Source organism: Macrotis lagotis, chromosome X (assembly GCF_037893015.1).
Source record: "Macrotis lagotis isolate mMagLag1 chromosome X, bilby.v1.9.chrom.fasta, whole genome shotgun sequence".
Taxonomy (NCBI): Eukaryota; Metazoa; Chordata; class Mammalia; order Peramelemorphia; family Peramelidae; genus Macrotis; species Macrotis lagotis.
Genome location: NC_133666.1, coordinates 683,446,188 through 683,465,209, shown reverse-complemented (window position 1 = coordinate 683,465,209; position 19,022 = coordinate 683,446,188). Strand labels below are relative to the sequence as shown.

At 43.2% G+C, this 19,022-nt stretch overlaps 1 protein-coding gene and 1 pseudogene across 3 annotated transcripts in view; one reads left to right on the top strand and one right to left on the bottom strand.

Annotated features, from left to right (window-relative positions):
• Nucleotides 1-400: 400 nt before the first annotated feature.
• Nucleotides 401-19,022, top strand: part of CMKLR1 (chemerin chemokine-like receptor 1) — a 61,589-nt gene continuing 42,967 nt past the window's right edge. The window contains exon 1 of one of the 3 annotated variants that reach the window (XM_074206062.1): nt 401-707. The gene's annotated coding sequence lies outside the window, so the exon portion shown is untranslated. Of the gene's footprint in view, nt 708-17,413; nt 18,311-19,022 lie in introns of those variants that run through there. The other 2 variants (XM_074206066.1, XM_074206061.1) reach the window with 2 other exon arrangements.
• LOC141499591 (glucosamine 6-phosphate N-acetyltransferase pseudogene) lies at nt 7,080-17,371 on the bottom strand (annotated as a pseudogene).

Sequence of the window (19,022 nt, the reverse complement as noted above, 5' to 3'; positions counted from 1 at the left end):
GTTCCTCCCCCCACTCCTCAGAGCTCACAAGCTCTGTTCTCTGTCATTCAACCAACCCCCCTTCCCCCACTGAGGGGGTCCCTAGCCTGCTGTGGGAGCAGCTCCCAACCATATGGCATTAAACTCCGGCCTCATCCTCCCCCCTTCTACCCCCACAGCCCCACTCTTGCAGGGCCTTGCTTGGCCTTGCTCTGCCCAAGCACCTGGCACACAAGGGCTACCCCCCTGCCTCTTACCACCCCCAGCCCTCAGCCCACCCGCCTGGGCCGGCTCCGGCGTTGGGTCAGGAGGGGGGAAGCCAGCCAAGTTTCCGGGCTCACCCCTTTCCAGATGTTTTTCCTGCAGAAGGACGGCCCGCCCAAATCCCACCCTGAGAACTCTGCTGTCTTAAAAAAAACAAAACCCAACAAACCAGTAGGCAGCCAGTGGGTCTGGGATTGAGGGCCAGGCAGAGCCAGCTCTGGAGGAAGGGATGAGGGGGTCTGGCTTCCTTAGCCTGCTTTTGTCTTAGATGGGAGCCATCCCCTCCTCCCGGATGGATGGGTGGATGCAGGGCTGCAGGAATGGCCACAGGAGGCTGAAAAACTGGATGGGAAAGGTTGGAGCTCAGTACCCAGCCCAAGGGCTGACACTCGCCAGCCTCCTTCTGCTGGGGGGGCCGGTGCTGGCCTTCCAAGCCGGCCACTGAGGACAGCACAGTGTGGAAGGTACTGAATGTTTCTATCAGTTTTCTTGTTGGGGGCTGGGGATGGGGCAGAGAACATGAGGCTCAGCCAGACCTGGACAGTGATGCATTGGGAAGTGGGGGGTGGGGTAAGCGAGGATGTAGAATCAGCTGCCTACCAGCAGTGTGGCCTTGGGTAAGTCGCCACTTCTATTTCTTCTCTAAAACAAAGGGCATGGAAATTTAGGACTAATGCTAAAGGGGAGATGACCTCTAATCCAACCAATCATTTTCAAGATAAGGAGAATGAGACTTAAGGCTCAGAAATCCTCTGAAGTCTCCTCCTGCTCTAACCCTCTGAGTCCATGAGCCAACTTCCCTAAGATCAGTTAATTACAGACTATAAATACATCTTTAACATCAGCTTGAATCATAAAGGCAAATAAACATCTATCTCTTATCAACCTGAATTTATAAACTAGTCTTGATATAGGTAATAATATAAATTCTAAAATAATTTAAATTATTTAGGATTGTAGAATTTAATGATGGAAGGAAATGTAAAAAAGCACTACACCTTCCTTTTATGGATGGGGGAAAATTGAGGTATAAAAGGGAAAATGACTTGCTCAAAGTCATAGAGGTAGGAAGTAACTGAGACAGGATTTGAACCCAAGTCTGCAGATTTCAAAGCCACAGTTCTATTCACTTTCCCATGTTTCAAGGAGCTTAATGTATGGGTTCTGACTGTATGGGTTCTGACCCCCAGTGTGAGTGTTGACTACAGTCCCTCTCTCTGTCTCCTGAGAACTGCCTATGTGATTGTGGCAAACAAATCCCTAGTGGTGTGCAGATCTGCCTTTGATTAGCTGCTTTGGAGAGAGCAAAGATAAGTACGTTGTCAGACTTTACTCAGAGTCTATTCGGTATGGTTTGTGTTGTGATGGATTTGGTGTTCTGCAGCTCATAGGCTTGGAAAGCCCAGAGTTGTTGCTCAAGAGGAGTCTTGTGGAATTCTTGAATCAAATAGAAATGGAAAATGGGGAGAAATGTATTGTTTTGGATTAATTGTGCCAAGTTAATGGCACCCAGAAGTTGATTCAATTATATTTTGGGTTGTTGGCATTATTTCTAATTCAATAAAATAATTTTTGTAGTGTTTTAATTGGGATGGCCATGAATAAGTAAATTAGATTTGGGAGAATTGTTTCATTTTTTATTATATTGACTCAGTCCAACCATGAACAATCAATATCTCTCCAATCATTTAAATCTGAATTTATTTGTATATATTCATATCGTTCCTGGGTTTGTCTTGGCAGGTATATTTCCAGGTATTTTATATTGTCGATGGTTATTTTAAATGAATTGTCTCTTCTTGTAGGATTTTGTTGATGATATATAGAAATGCTAATGATTTATGTGGTTTTATATTTTTGGATTCTTACACTAATGAATACTGGAATGATAAGGTCTTAGGATAGACAATGTCAGAACCTGGAGGAGCCTTAGAAATTGAAATGGCAGAGGTAGGAGGGACCTTGGAACAGAGAACACAAAATGCCAGATTAGGAAAGAAACAGAGATCACCAGCTCCCACATTTTTCATTTTGTAGGTGAGGACACTGAGTCCCAGAGATGGCAAATAACTACAATGGGTCATTTGGACAGTCAGAGACAGACCTGAGACTGGAATCTGAGTCTCTTGCCTCCTGGCAGAGTCTTTTTCCCAGGATCTGACCCCAGAATCGGACTAGCAGTTCCCAGCCTCTCCTTTGGTCACTGGCATAAAGCCATAGGACCTGGAGCATTTATGATCAGCAACCTTTTGCCCCTCTATCTTTGGCCTGTACTTGGACTGAGGCTTTATGGGATTTTGCTTTTCTAAGCAAATGTGTTTCTTCAGTTCTCAGACTTTGTCAGCAGTTCTGGATGACAAGGTACAGGGAGAAGTGAAACCTATTTCCAGGAAAAGATTCATTCTCAGGGGGAAGAGGAGTTTTGACTGAATGAAGAAATGAATGAATCAACAAGTAGTTATGCAATGTCCAGTGTGTTTCAGACACTGGGGAAGAGAACTATTAAAGTGAGACCAGTTCCCGCTCCGGAGGAGCTGATACATTCTAATGGGGAAGGCAGCACATGTGGGGGTTGGGTATGGGTGGGGTTGGGGGGAATTTTGGTTGGGTCAGAGTTGGTGAGTGGAGGCATGGGAAGACTATCGTCATGCTCTGGTACCATTGATAGGATTGATCTGACTATTGTCCCCTGATCAGGAGCAAGAAGAGGAAATTGGGTAGATGTATCATGGGTTCCATCAGACTCCACTATCCTGGTGGTTGGTTGGATGGGATATGAAGCATAATCTGTGGAGGGGATGCCCTGAGACCAATTCTATGGCTCAGGAGAACTCATTGGCAAAATTTCAGTGGTATATACCATCGTTGTTCTGATGGATAATTGACTGGCATGGAATCATGGTCTGGGATCCCTTAAAAATAGTGGGTTAGGGGTGACAGTGGATAGAGCACCAGCCCTGGAGTCAGGAGTATCTGAGTTCAAATCTGGCCTCAGATACTTAATAATTACCTAGCTGTGTGGCCTTGGGCAAGTCACTTAACCCCATTGCCTTGCAAAAATCTAAAAAAAAATAGTGGGTTAGATAAGTTGGACTAGGGGCTGATGGTAGTGATTTTCTTGGATGCAGATAGGCAATCATAGTGAAAGAAGAGAAAGTGTCTTTTGATGAGAGTCAAGAACCCTGGCTCTGTTACTTGCTACTTTTGTGACCCTGGACAAGTCACTTCCCTTCCCGGATGACTGATAGTGCCTCTTTATAAAATGACAACATTGGACTCGACATTCTTTAAGGTCAGTTCCAGCTTGGGCATTGTACATTCTTCAATTCTTTTGATACTATGCTCTATGCTTTTGGGTCCAAACTCAAGGTGACTAATCTAAATGTCATCTGAAAAATTCTGGCATTCAATCCAAATATACCTTAGCTTAGCCTCTCCTGCATGACCTTTCTTCTCTGATCCCCAAGAGGTCAGGCAAATGGCCAGGAATTTCTACTTCTTGGCAGTTTACTGCTGTTGCCCAACCTCCCAACTCTCTCCTCCAGGGTATGGTCCCATGCTCTCTGCATGTCTGGGGGGGAGGGGGGAGGAGGGTGGTTCTCTTCTTCCACTATGCCGTAAGGTATAACACTTGGAAATCACCATTCCCTAAGCAAACATTTATTAAGGAACTATTATTATGTTCTAGACACTGTCTCAGGTAATGGGCATTCAAAGACAAAAATTAAATAGTTCTGGCCCTTAAGGAGCCTGTCTAGGAGGTTGCATGGCAATTCCTATTCGGGGAGGCTTTGAATCAGATGATTTCTGGGGTCTCCTTAGAAAACAGCTGAGTTTGTTGAACATGAGGCAACTCACCAGCTGTGGCCACCAGGAGAAGCTCAGGTCAACTGACCACTGAAGCCACCAAAGGCATCTCACATGGAAAGGGGAAGAAATAGTGGGGTTAAAGAATATCCCAAATTTCAATTAGCAATGAGGCAGAGGATAGTCAGCTGGAAGAGCTCTTAGATCATGAAATGTCAGGGTTCAGAGGTGTCTTGGAACATAGAACACATCATTTTAGAATACAGAACATTATGAATTTGCAAGGAATTAAGGTTGTGAGCTGGTGGCCAAACTAGGTAAGGAACATGAGTCTCCTTATGCCCAGACCGCTACATCCTGGTCAAGTTTATTCATTAATTCCTTCATTTCATTTGGTTACCCTTATTGTCTAAGAAAGTTTTCATAAATCAAGAAGGGATTTTGGGGGTTCAAAGATGACCCAGATCTCATTGTGGCTTTGACTACAGTGATTGAAATGCATATTTCTCTTTCATTCTTCCTTCCTTCCTTCCTTCCTTCCTTCCTTCCTTCCTTCCCTCCTTCCTCCCCCTCTCCTTCCTCCCTCCCTCCCTTCTTTCATTCCTTTCTTCTTTCCTTCCTCCCTTCTTTCCTTTCTTCCTCCCTTCTTTCTCCAAGAGATGATTCCTAGTGTAGAAATGCTAAACAAAAGACAGATTTGCCAAAGAATAACATTTTCTCCTTGGTATTTGCCCTGCATCATTCAAATGCCTCATGGCAGATTGAGAGATGAGGACATCCATAGATATAACTTTATTTCCATCATCAGTACAAAAATGACCATAAGATCAAAAAGTTGGTATTAGAAGGTATCTGAGAGGCTACTGAGTCGAACTGTCTCATTTTTCAGAGAAAGAAATTGCAGAAGTGACTTGCCCACTAAGACATCAGACTGACTTTTGATGTCATTTTCTTTGACCCCAAATCTAGTATTTTCTTCATTATGCCATGCTGACCTACTGACTTCACTAACACCTAGAAGTATCTAAATCTTATGGGCATTAGATGAATTTGCTAAATATCCAAGGAGGAAGAGATAGTATCCTTGCTTGATGGAGGGATTTGGGTCAGTGGAAAACGCATAGGATTTAGGAATCAGAAGACCTGAGTTTGAATTCCAATTGTAACATTTCACAGAATCTCAGAATTGGCATTTTGTCTAATGCAATCCTTAAAATTTTCCCTTACAACACCTCCAACCTTTAGCTTTTGCTTCCAGACTTGTACAATGGGAAGCTCATTATTTTCTTAGCTAGTTCACCCTACTCTGGGATACTTCTAATTGCTAGGATATAGCTTTTTTTAATTAAAAAAATGATCTGTAATTATTTTGCAGACAACTAATACCTAAATAACACTTACCATTACCTAAGGATCTGGAAGTTCAAAAATTATTAGAAGGAAATGCATGAAAAAAAATTTATTCTTTCAATAGAATGATGATGATGTTTATCCTTCATTCTCAAAGAATACCATGACATCAGGGGAGGTGATGCCATGACAAGCACATGAATTGGATTTCAGTGGTGGGGGGGAGCTGCGCTAAGTCACCAACCTCACTTTCTCCTCCAGAGTCATCTAGGTCCAGTGGCTAGATATGATTCAGGACAACCAAAAATGGTCCTGGATGTGAGGCAATCAAGGTTAAGTGACTTGCCCAAGGTCATGCAGTCAGTAAGAGTCAAGTGTCTGAGGCAGGATTTGAACTCCTGTCCTCCTGACTCCAGAGCCAATGCTCTATCCATTGCTCCACCTAGCTTCCCTATCAGAGGGAAGTGATGTCATGACATACATATGAATTGGATTTGAGTGAGGGGGATGCTGAACTAAGCCAACCACTTCACTTTCTCCTATGCAACCATCCAGTGGCCAGGTATGAATCAAGATGACTATGGGTGTCCCTGTGTGAGGCAATCAGGGTTAAGTAACTTGCCCAAGGTCACACAGCTAGTGAGTATCAGGTGCTTGCCACAAAAACTATATGATTTTCCTGTAAAATGTTCATCAAAAAGATAGTTAAAACTTGATGTTGTATGCATCCGTGAAAAGCTATGAGATAGATCTGTTTTCAGAATTGGAGGAAATTGAAGTTGCCAAAATGTGTAGTCCCTATATCAGATAAACACAGATGTCTAGATTCAGTGAAAATCAAATTGTGTTGACAGGATTGAATAAAATGAGCTACATTACAAAACACAGGTTAAAAACAACTATTTCTTACTTTGAATCTCATCATCATTCCCCTCCCCATCAAATTAAAATACTTCAATGGAAAATTTTTAGTTTTTATTAGCTCCCCAAAACATCTTTGTGTTCAATGAGTTACAATGGCTGGCTTATTTAATATTAAGAAGTTGGCCTGTAATTGAATCCATTTCAGTCTAAGTTTTTGATTATAACTAAAGAAACTAGTTATCTGATAACTCTTGTACACTATAGAATATTCTCTTACCCAATGTTTCTTTTGAATATAGGGGATAGTAAACCAAATCTTTATATCCTTTGACTACAAAGAAATAGAACCCAACTCTAGAAAAATACAGAAAACAATCCACATTAAAAATATATTCCTTTGTGCTAGAAGTCATCATAACATTCTTTTTTTTTTTTGCAAGGCAAATGGGGTTAAGTGGCTTGCCCAAGGCCACACAGCTAGGTCATTATTAAGTATCTAAGATCAAATTTGAACTCAGGTCCTCCTGACTCTAGGGCCAGTGCTCTATCCACTGTGTCACCTAGCCACCCCTATCATAACATTCTAACATCATAACATAGTCTAATATCACAGCATACTCAACCAATTCAATTTCATCTTCTAATAATATGCCAAACTTTTGTCCAATATTTTAGGGGCGGAGGGGAGGTGTTGATAAAAAAATACTTTGATTTTCTAAAAAAATAACCTGGTTAAAACGCACAAATCTTTCCCCTTAAAAATAACCTGGTTGCAATGAATTTCTTTGCTTTCATTCTAAAAATGGTTCTTGATATCATGACTTTAGAAATCTGTGATACCTGTAGTTTTTTTCAGATACACTAGAGCCAAACATTTTATAGACACTACCATTTTGTGGAAGGCATTCAAGGGTAATTTTGTAATAGTTCAGTTTTTAACTTAGCCGAGTTAGAATTGACAATAGCAGTTTTCTCGGCTGCTTTTCTCTGCATTCACCACTCACAATATCTTCTACTCTTTCTCTCTTTGCACATGAATGGATGAATTTATGTTCTATTATCAGAGTAGCTGGAGCCCCAATCTTCCCTATAGTACTATCTTCTACTATTGTAACATCATAATCCCCTAATTTCCTCATGTGTTCAAATTATCTCATAAATTGCTCAGGGCTGACTACTCTGCTTTCTGTCAACTGACCAAGTACCTTTAAAAACCCTCTGTTTAGATCTGCAGATGCCCCCAAAACCAAACCATCTCCTGGATGTGTTGGGGAAATGACCGGAGAAAATGTTATAGTATTCTGGCTTTAGTGCACCTCTTTCAATGGAATAGGTGTTTCATGATTGCGATGAGGATTGGTATCTCCTGTGCCCCCCTCAAGTCTTTCCTTTGAAGCTTACTGTGTGACCTTGGGAAAGTCACTGAACTATCCTGTAATTCAACCTACAATGGGCTACAAAGAAAAGCAAGATAACTGTGTCCAAACAAGAAAGGTTTCCTGTAAAAAGATAGGAATTGAAAAAAAAAGCTAGGGAAGGTAGGAGGTGGACATGAGGGGGAAGACCATTCCAGATGCAGGACAGCCAGAGAAAATGCCCAAAGTTGGGAGATGAAGAGTATATGATGGGGAGTCAAGTCAGGTCATGGGGTGAATTGGTCCTGGAAAAGGCAAGTAAGAAAGATCTTTCATTAGAATAAACATAATGTGCAAGCCAAGCCAACATTAATTTGACTGATGTGGTCATCTTCGAAATCAAAAGACAGCTATTATCATTATTTTTTTTTTTAGTTTTTGCAAGGCCATGGGGTTAAGTGGCTTGCCCAAGGCCACACAGCTAGGTCATTATTAAGTGTCTGAGGTCGGATTTGAACTCAGGTCCTCCTGACTCTAGGGCCGGTGCTCTATCCACTGTGCCACCTAGCCGCCCCTTATTATCATTATTTTTTATATGAAGACTGGACAGGTAGGAGAGGGCCAGTTAAGAAGGGCTTTGCTCCCCTAATAGAGAATTTTCTACCTTGCATTATTGTGCTTCACTTTATAGTGTTTTGCAGATAGTACATTTTCTACAAATTGGAGGTTTGTAGCAACCTTATATGGAGCAGGTCTACTGGTCTTATTTTTCCAAAAGCATCAGTTCACGAAGTGTCCCTGTGTCACATTTTGGTAATTTTGAAAAGATTTCAAACTTTTTCATTATTATTATTATTATTATCATATCTGTTTTTGGAGATCTATGCTAGTGATCTTTGATGCTTCTGTGGTAATTATTTTGGGATGCTACGAACTACACTCATGAGATGCAAATTTAATCGGTAAATGTGAGTATTGTGACTGCTCCACTGACCAGCTATTCTGCCATCTCTCTTCCTGTCCTTGGATCTGTCTGTTCTTTGAGGCACAAAATGTTGAAATTGGGCCAATGAATAATCCTTCAATGGCCTTTAAGTATTCAAGTAACAGGAAGAGTCAATAAATGGCAAACTTCAATGTTATTTTCTTTTTTTAGAAACTGCCACAGCCACCTCAGCCTTCAGGGACCACCACCCTGATCAGTCAGTAGTCATTAATATCAAGGCAAGACCCTCTATCAGCAAAAAGGATTGCAATTTGCTGAAGGTTCAGAGAAGATAGCAGTTTTTAGCAATAATATATTTTTAAACTAAAGTATATACATTGTTCTTTTAAACATGATACTGTTGTACCATTAAAGATTTCAGTATTGTGTAAAACATCACTTTTATTTATACTAGGAAACCAAAAAATTGGTGACATGTTTTCTTGAGATATTTGCTTTATTGAAATTGATCCTGAAATATCTCCAAGGTATTGATTCTAGGGAGCCATTAGAGTTTATGGAATGGGGTAGGTGCTTTAGGATGACCGATTTAAGTTGAAATTTAAGTTGACTGGAAGATGGACTGGAATGGGGAGAGACTTGAGGCAGGCAGACTCCCCCAAGAGCTATTACCAGAATCCAAAGCATGAATGGATATGAGCCTGAGCTGGGGTGAAGGCCATGTCAGAAGGGAGAAGAAGGTATATTCTAGAGATAATCAGAAGGTAGAAACAATAGGACTTCACAATTGATTGAATATAGGGGAAGTGAGAGTTGAGGACAACCCCGAAGTTGCAAGCTTGGGAGGTTGGTGGCACTTTTGACAGTAACAGAAAAGTTAAGAAGTGGGTAGATTTTTGGTGAAACATAATGGGTTCATTTTTGGACATTTTGAATTTTAGATTTCTATGGGACATCCAGTTCCAGATATCTGGTAAGACAGTTGGAGATAATTGTGACTGTGGTGTGACTTGTGGCAAGTCACATTCCTTCTTGGTGCCTCAGTTCCTTGTCTATGAAGTGAGAAGCAGTCGTCCTTGTTCTCCCTCTCGTCTTTTGGAAGAAAAGTACATTACAACTAGGAAACCATAGACCCTCAAGTGACATCCAGATCAATGGCTTGTATTCCTACTTCCCTATGGGCACCTAAGCACAAGACTGTGCCATTTTGCCCCTTGGCCTCTGGCACGTCAGGAATTGGAAATACCACCAGTTGAGTCAGCATTGTGGAGTCAGCTGCTTTTTGAGGTTTCTGAAAGTTAGATTCAGTTCTTCTTCCCACCCCCACAGCCCTTTCCCCTCTGGTGCTGGACACTGTGGTCCTGACAAGTGCCTGCCCTGTCCTAGGAGCCCTCATGGGCCACCCACAAGTCCTGTTGTGTAATGGACTGGTGAAAGGAGCTTCCTCAATTCTGCTTGTTGGCTCCAGGACTCACACCCAGATGCCCAGAGATTCCTTGCCTTTGGGGTAGTGAGGAAGGCAAACCCTACTTTACAAAATGTCTAAATTCCCCAGGGGAGTTATGTAAGGCATATTTTGTAAATCAAAATATATTAAGGGGACTTTACAGCTAGGCTGTGATTATAGGAGTCAAAAGCCAGAGTCCTGACTCTGACATTGTGAGTAGGTTGCCCTGAGCCTCAGTTTCTCCCTCTGCCAAATGATCCTACTTATGCCTGGCTTATTTATCTCTTTGATAAGCAGAAAGTGACAAGAGATGGAAAAGGGATCATTGGACAGTAAGCATTCAGTTTGGAAGCTCTGGTCCAGACAGATTTAATAATCTTAATTTAATTTAATAATCTTAATAATTTAATAAGTTGCCCTGACTCACAGAGATAGGAAGCTGCTTGAGGTTCATTGGTCAGTCAATTATCAGTGATGTTTCTATAATGCTTTAATGTTTGCATTTTATCCTGATTTCAGAGGAAGCAGAGACAGACAATGGTTAAGTAGCTTTTACATCTAACTACTCCAAATTTCAAGGGTACATGGCTAATAAGAATCTAAAGCAAGATCTGAACCCAGATCTTCCAGACTCCAGCTCCAGTGCTCTATCCGTTCATCAATAAACATTTTATTAAATAGTTGCTACATGAAAAGCTCTGTGAAATGGGATCCTTCAGGGATTTGAATTCCTGACTATACCACACTACCCCTCATATGATGTATAAGGGACAAGCTTCCGTCAGATAACACAATCATAGAGGCAGAGCTGAAAGGGACCTTAGCAGCTCTCTAGTCCAGCCATCCCATTTTACAAAACAAAACTGAGGCTAAGAATGGTAAAGGTTGTCTGTGGTTATCCAGGTTATAAGCATCAGAAAGAAGGTCTGAACCTCAGTATTTGAACTCACAGTCAGTTTTCTTTCTGCTGTTCCATGATGTAATGGATAGAATGGAATAAGCAAGACCTGGGATCCAATTTGATCTTTGATATTGGCTTGAATGAAGATAATGTATGCTGAGGGTTTTGATTCTCCTCAAAGATGTAAAAGAGCCAGTCATTATTATGTATCTATGGGGGTCTTTGGTACAAGATCACAGAATCTCTGAGTTGTGAGTAAGGATACTCAGAGGTCAACCGACTAGTCTTATGCATCCCTCTCTACAACATGTCATGTGTATGATCCTCCAGTATATCCTAGTGGATATCTAATGAAAGGAGCCCATCTTCCTTTTTTTAAAATGTGTGTGTGTGTGGGGGGGGCAACAGGAATTAAGGGACTTTCCCAGGGTCACAGAACTAGTAAATGTCTGAGTTCATATTTGAACTCAAATCCTCCTAAGTCCAGGGCCCATGCTCTATCACTAACTGCCTCAGCCCACTTCCTTTTGAGGCAGCCCATTCCACTTGGGAGGCTCTCTATTTGTTGCCATTTTTCCTGTAGTCTAGATGATACCTACCTCTCTGCAACTCGTCTCCCTTTCCTTTGTTTTTATTATTGTCATCATCATTATTATTATTTCACAATAACCCTGGGAGTTGAACAAAGTAGCCTGATACAATGAACAGGGCACTGGACTTGGAGACTTGAGTTAAGCTTCTACGTTAGACACTTCCTCACTGTGGGTCTCCCTAGGCAAGTCACTTGACTTGGCTGTGCATGAGCTTCCTCATTTGTTTAGTGATAAGGTTGGACTGGATAATGTCTGCTGCACCTTCCAACTCACCTTCCAACTATGATCTGTCCATTTTATAGATGAAAAAAACTGAGATGCAGAGTGGTTAAGGACACTGGAGAGTCTTTAATTTTTATATCTTTGAAATTTTAGCCCAGTACCTGCAAGTAGCAGAGGCTTAACAAATGTTTATTCATTGATTGGTTGACTGATTGATTATCACATAGGATTACCAGACGGGTAAGGGCAACTTAAATAATGCCAGATAAAAACTGGTTAAAAAAAATTGGGGGCATTCATCTTGGAGAAAAGAAAAAGGAGACTAAGTAGATTCATGGTTTCTGGTTTCTAGAATTTGAAGGACCCTCACTTGGAAGAAGGATGAGATTTAATTCTACTTAACTCTGAAGGGAGAAACCAAGAACAATGGGTGGAAACTGCAGAGAGGAAGATTTTGGTTCAATGTTTAGGAGGGGCTTTCTAACAATTAAAGTTTTCCAGAAGTAGAACCTCCATGGACAAAGGATGTGTCTCCTCTTTGGAGGTCTTCAAGGAGAGACTGAATAAGTTGGGTATGTTGGAGGGAGATCTCTTGTTTAGGTTTCTGCTGGGCCAGCAAGCCTCTGAGAATATTCCCACCAGGAAGCTTTGGTTTTTCTATGACTTGCCCCAAATCCTGAGTGATCTAAGCTTGGACTGCATTCTGAGACTCTGGAACATCTAGAACAAGGAAATTAGAGGCTAGCTAGTCCCCACCCTGCTCCCATCACATCTTGGCCTCTGAATTGTAGTGCCAATATGGACAAACTGGAGGATATTCAGAAGACAGTGACCAAAATGGTGAAATGTTTAGATAGCATCCCATGGAAGGGTCTGTGGTAGGAATGTCTATCGATTGAGTGAATGTTTTCCCAGGAAAAGAAGACTGGAGGGTAGAAGCACCTGAGAGTTACTGTCTAGTATCTGGAGTGCTTCCATGGGGTCAAGGGATTAGTTTTGTTCTATTTGACCCTAGTTGATAGAACAAGATGCAGTGGAGAGGGTGGAGGCCATGGAAACGGTAGAGAATGAGGTTTCAGATCAGTTTGGTCAGTCAATAACCATTTATTAATCTCAACACATTCAATTTTGATCAATGCATAGAATGGAATGTAAAGATGATTTCTTCCATGAGGGGGAAGGGAAGGGAAGGGAGGGTGGAGGAAAAAGTGTAAAATTCAAAACCTTACCAAAAAATGATAGGTAGAAACTATTATTGTATATAATTGAAAAATAAATAAAATCTTTATATAATTAAAAAAAGCCATTTATTAGGTGCCTACTCCAGGCATTGTGCTAAGCGATAAAGATACAAAGAGGCAAAAGACAGTTTCTGTCCTTAGGAGTCATACTCTAATGGGGAGACAATCCCCCCCCCCCAAAAAAACCCAACAGCTATGTTAGGGTGCCAAGAGCTGGTGGAAAGCCTTGGGACAGAAAAGATCAGAGCTTGGAAAACCTTAGGGAACATATATTCTATTTCCTCAATTTGGATATGAAGGAAATGAGACCATAATGTGGAAAATATTCACCCATAAAATCACATAGTTGTGATTGGTTTCTCAATTCTCAGTAGTTGCATGAAGCAGGTCATTCAAGGCAGAGCTGGCACACACCTGGAAGTTCTGGCCCTTAAGGAGAGCATCTGGGTGGCACAGTGGATAGAGCACTAGGCCTAAAGTCAGAAAGACTCGAATTCAAATGTGATCTCAGACACTTTCTAGTTGTGTGATCCTTGGCAAGTCTCCTCACTCTGCCTTAGCTCCTCAGCTTTCAAATGAGCTAGAGAAGGAAGGGGCCAACCACTTCAGTCTCATTGCCAAAAAAACCCCAAATAGGGTCATGAAGAGCCAGACATGGTTAAAAAAAAACAAACAACAAGGAAGAACGTCTGAGATCTCAGTGTTCTTGTTGAATTCCCTGTACATTTGTAGAAGTCTTCAAAATGCTCCTCCCCACCACCCTAAGGACCCATCATCTACCCTTGTCCCCACCCCGTCCATCCTTGGCAATCTGTCCTAAGGACTATCAACTCTGAAGGCAGATCTCCTCATCGACATTTCCCTGGGCTTCAGTCCAGCCCCAACTTCCGGCCAATCAGAATGGAACATCCCAGTGATATTTCAGGATGGTTCAGGAAACCCCTGATGAGACCTGGAAATGAAGACCGGACCAACCATCCTGCACTGTTTGATAGATGTACCACACACCCAGAATGCCCTGCTTTTTTTACCCTTCCTGAGTTGACCTTAAGCACCATCCTAAGTTCAGACTTTAAGACTTAAAATGCATTGTACCCCCTTGTTAGCCTGCCTCATTTGAACCTTGTGGTAACCCTATGGTCCCCTAGGAGGGACCATAGAAATAACTATTCCCATTTTAGAGATAAAGAAACAGAGGATCTGGGAGGTTTATTCCTTGGCCAAGGCCATACAGGTGGTAAATACCAGAAGCAGCCCTTGAACTCGGGTCTCTGGCTTCCTGTTATTAGGAGGTTGTCTTTATGCCAACTGGAAGAGCAATGTTCAAGATGACTCCTTCATTCCTTCTCATTGTGGAACCTAGCATCTGACCTGCTGCCTATGTAGGTATGGCCAACAACTTTGGCTGCTTGGACCTTCCCAAGGTTGTAGCCTTTCTGAGCGAGGGCCATTGAGGCACCCATTCTCCTTAAGCCATCTACCTCAACACTCCCCAGGCAAGTCCCAGTCATCTGTATGTGGTGAAAGATCCAGAAGGCCAGTATTCATTGTTTCTTTCTGTGTCCATTCAACAGCTTACTGACATCATGGAAGGGTCTTCAGGGAGTCTGGGTAATTGTCAGATTCCTTTATGGAAATGTGTTTTTGAGTCTTATTTTGGCAAGGGGCTGCCTCATTGGCTGTGGATCTGGGTCAATCAGGCAAAAGCTTCAACTGAATTAGAAGGGGAGTGATTGGAGAAGCTGGAGGAGCGATGAGGGGGAAAGGGGGAGGACAGTGGAGGAGGGGGGGAAAGCACCGTGGATGGGGAGCGTTCTGAGCTTCTAGTTTGAGCAGGCTTTTCACACAGAGGGCCTCTCAGCCATGTCCTCTGTCCATTCTACACTTCAGTTTTCTTAGCTGGAAAATGGTCATGACAACAGTTCATGATCCAATAAGGTGTGACCCCAAGTAGAGGACATAGAATCATCCAGCACCTTCTAAGCTCATAATGAGCTTCTTAGAGATGCTTAGAACAAAAACAGAGAATGTCCGAGGTGGGAGGGGTCTTATAACCGCGAATGTTAGAGCTTAGAAGGGCTTTAGAACAAGGAAAGTCAGAGCTGGGAAGGGTCTTGGAACAGGGGATGTCAGAGCTGGGAAGGACCTTAGAACATAGCTGGAAGCAGAGAGAGAACATAGTACATAGAATATAGAACACCGATTATCAACATTTGTGATATAATGTGCAGAGTCTTAGATTTAGTGTCTCAGGATCTGGCTTCAAATTCTGATTCAGCAGCTTACTAACTTTGCACAAATTTCTTCCCTCTTGGAGAGGCCTCAGTTTCTTCACCTGTCAGATGAGATGGGGGGATTGTAGATAAGCTCTAATGGTCTTTTCTAATTCTATGATCCTTTGACTTTTTACATGATTTTGACCATTCTCCTTATTTTACAATGGAGGAAACTGAGGCACAGACAGAGGAAAAGTCCTGCTGAATCCCACAGAGCTAACACTCAGCCCCTCCATGGAAGATTGCGGTTTCAGAGTGTTCAGAGTGGGAAGTGCCAGATCACAACACTGATGGCTTCCCAGTTTGCCCAAGAGCCAGGCCTGGCTTCCCTATCCACTTTCAGTCAACTTAGAGCTTTCCAGTCTCCAGGATGGGAGTGTGTGTGTGAGCCAGGACCTCCTGCTCCTGGCCTCTGCCTCCCCCTTCCACTACATCCTCTGGCTCTCTTCCCACAGTCCTACAATCCTACCCCAACCATGGCCAAATGACAAAGAACTGAGAACAAATGAGAAATTCCAGGTTGGAAAAGCCTGAGTCTGATGGAGAGCAGATGGGATGTGATGGAAGCACAGCATAGGAACAGTCAGCAGAGGGGCTTGGGGGTCTAAAATTCAGGAAGGGGGACTCCTAGAACCTGAGATTCATGGAAGGACAGAACAGGATGGGGCTTTAGAACCTAGAACAAATCTAGGGAGATGTCTGATCGGGGAGGGGTCTTAGAAGGGGGGATGTCAGAGTCGGGAGGGCCAGGAGTTGTCAGAGCCAGGGGGGAAGTTCCTGTATCATTTTATATCTAAAGAAGCTTTAAGAAAGTCCCAGCCTCACTGGACATCTCAGCTTCCTCCCCAGAAGAATGACCACTTTGACCCAGATCAGGACAGTGACAGAGCTAAGGTCACAAGTAGGAAGGGAGTGAGGATAGAGGGTGGACCAGACAGCCCAGGTCCTTCCCGGGGCTCTTTCTCCCTAAGGCCCCTCAGGAAGAACACGTTGAGATGAAGGCCCTCCAGCTGGCCTTGGTGTCTGGCTCCTGCCCAGTCCAGCCTGGTCCGCATTTTGGAAGGAAATGGGGAGGCCAGAAGCAGAACCCCCCCTCTTTGTTCCTCTCCCCCTGAGGGACAGGTAGGTTTCGCAACAGCATCCAGGCTGTGGTCTTGCCTGGGCTTGGGGCCTAATCCCAGAGTCCCATCCTTAGGCTCTCAGATGAGAGCCTTGCTCAGTGAATAATGACCAATCACCCATCTGTTGGGCCTTTGGAGCTTACAAAGTCTCCTTCTCGTTTCTGTTATCTCTTCTCAACCCCTAAGGTTCCAGTAAGCCAGAAAGGGGCAGGAAGTGAGGCCCATTGGGGAGACTGAGAAGACGGTGGTTCTCAATAGGGCGACCATTTCCTTCTCCATCGATGTTTTGCTCTCCCCCCACACACTGAGGTTTAGTGGGCAACTCTAATGAAGAGTATAAACTGTGTTGTTTTCCCCTCAGCCAATTCTCTAAAATCCTAAGTTATAGAGGAGTTTTTATTCTGTCTTAGTGGATAGAATTTCCCACACTGGGAGTTCCCAACAGTGAAAATCATAGGTCTAGACCTCCCTTCACAAAAGGTGACAAATTTTAAAGCCATTCCACACCATGATCATATCCTTAAAGAAGCATTACCATGTGCTAAGCAGCTCAATGTTGGTCCTTCATTCCCAAAGAAGATGACAAGCCCATGAATTGGATTTGAGTGAGGGGACCTCACTTTCTCCTCCAGAGCCATCTGGGTCCAGTGGCCAGATATGGATTTGGATGACTGGAGATGGCCCTGGATGCGAGGCAATCAGGGTCAAGTGGCTCATCCAAGGTCACACAGCTAGGAAGCATCTGAGGTTGGATTTGAACTCAGGTCTTCCTGACTTCAGAGCCAGTACTCCACCTTCTCTGCCAGCTAGTTGCTTGGCAACTGGTGCTTCAGTGAATAGAATGTTGAACCAGTAGTCAGAGAGACCAGAGTTCAAATCCAACCTCAGTTTCTTCCTAGCTGGGCCAACCATTTAACCTCTGTTTGCCTCAGTTTCTTCCATTGTAAAAGGAGATAATAAGAGTACTCACCTCATGAGGTGGTTGTGAGGGTCAAACGGGACCATCTTCATAAAATTCTTAGTAGAGGACCTTAATAAATACTAATTTCCTTCCTGGTGTATGCTAAGGACCATGTGACCTTTTTTTCCCTCTTCTCTACTAGAAGGTGAACTCTTTGAGAATATGGAGGGTCTGGCTTTTCCATTTGTATCTTTAGTGTTTAATACAGTATTTTGTACACAGGAAATGTTAAATAAGTATTTCATTCATTCATTCATTCATTCATCCTTCTCATTTACCCTTTTGTCCTTGTCCTCCCCTTAGCCTCAGTCACTTCCCACAACTGAAGCACTGATCCAGGGGATCAGTGCCATCGCTCTGTGACTTTTCCCTTCATTGTTCCTGGCCTCAGTTTCCTTTTCTGTAAAAAGCCAGCTGTGGACTATCAGTTCATTACACACACTTTGACCATGTATAAGAGACTAAGGCTCTCTGCTCCCTCCCAGAAGCCTCAAGAGTAGGAGGAAGTGGTGGGTCTCTGAGTATGTGGTGTGGCAATTGTGAGAACCACCTGCTTGTCACTGGTCTGGAGGGCATCAGGGAGAAGTGATCTTACTTAGCAGCTGCATCCTGTGGCTGAAGAGGAGACAGTGGAGAAGGCAGGGACCCCAGGCCTGGTAGGATGGCATGAATCTCAGCTCCCACCTCATCAGTGTTAGTGAACTATTCTCAGCCGGATGGGGGGCTGCATTCCACTGTCATCCCATAAGGAGAGGACCTGATCGTTCTGGGCTGGTCTGAGGCAAAAAGCCATATGAGAAGGTGGCTGTGATTGGGAAAAACTGGGCCTTGAGATTTCTCAACTGCATGAGGATCTTACAAAAAGATTCATTCCTGGCATTTTTGTAGTTGGATCATCCCCAGGGCAGCAGGAGGAAATGGGATCTGAGCTGAAGACTGAAGTCTAGTCCCAAGTCTGCCACGGACTCATTGGGTCACATTGGGTAAGACAATTCTCCTCTCTGAGTCTCAGTTTACCCATCTGAAACAATAAGTTATTTTGTTCTAAGATCTCTCCTGCAGTTGCTTCAGTCCAACTCCGAAACATCTAGACTCTCTGTTCTCAGGTTCCTTTTGCCCTTGACATTCCATCTTCTAGGTTTCTCCAGGTCTGATATTCTGTGTTCTTAGGTTCCTTTCAGCTGTGACATTCTGTAGGTATTCTCAGATCCTTCCAGTTCTGACATTTCTATATTCTCTCTTCTGAGTTGACATTCTCCTTTCTAAGGTCCTCCAGATATGTTGCTCAATATTCTAAGGTCCCCCGCCCCTAAATTTCTCTGTTCTTAAGGATTCTCAAGCACTGACATTCATTTTGCTAAGGTCCCTCTTGCCTCTGACATTTTCTGTTCTAGGACCCTCTGTTTCTGGCATTCTCTGTTCTAGGATCCCCTGTCTGACATTTTCTGTTCCAGGGTCCCCTGTCTCTGACATTTCCTGTTTCAGGGTATCCTGTCTCTGACATTCTCTGTTCTAGGGTCCCCTGTCTCTTGACAGTTTCTGATCTAGAGCCCCTTGTCTCTGAAATTCTTTGTTCTAGAGTCCCTTGTCTGACATTTTCTGTTCTAGAATCCCATCTGACAGTCTCTGTTCTAGGGCCTGTCTGACATTTTCTGTTCTAGGGTCCCTTGTCTGACATCCTCTGTTCTAGGGTCC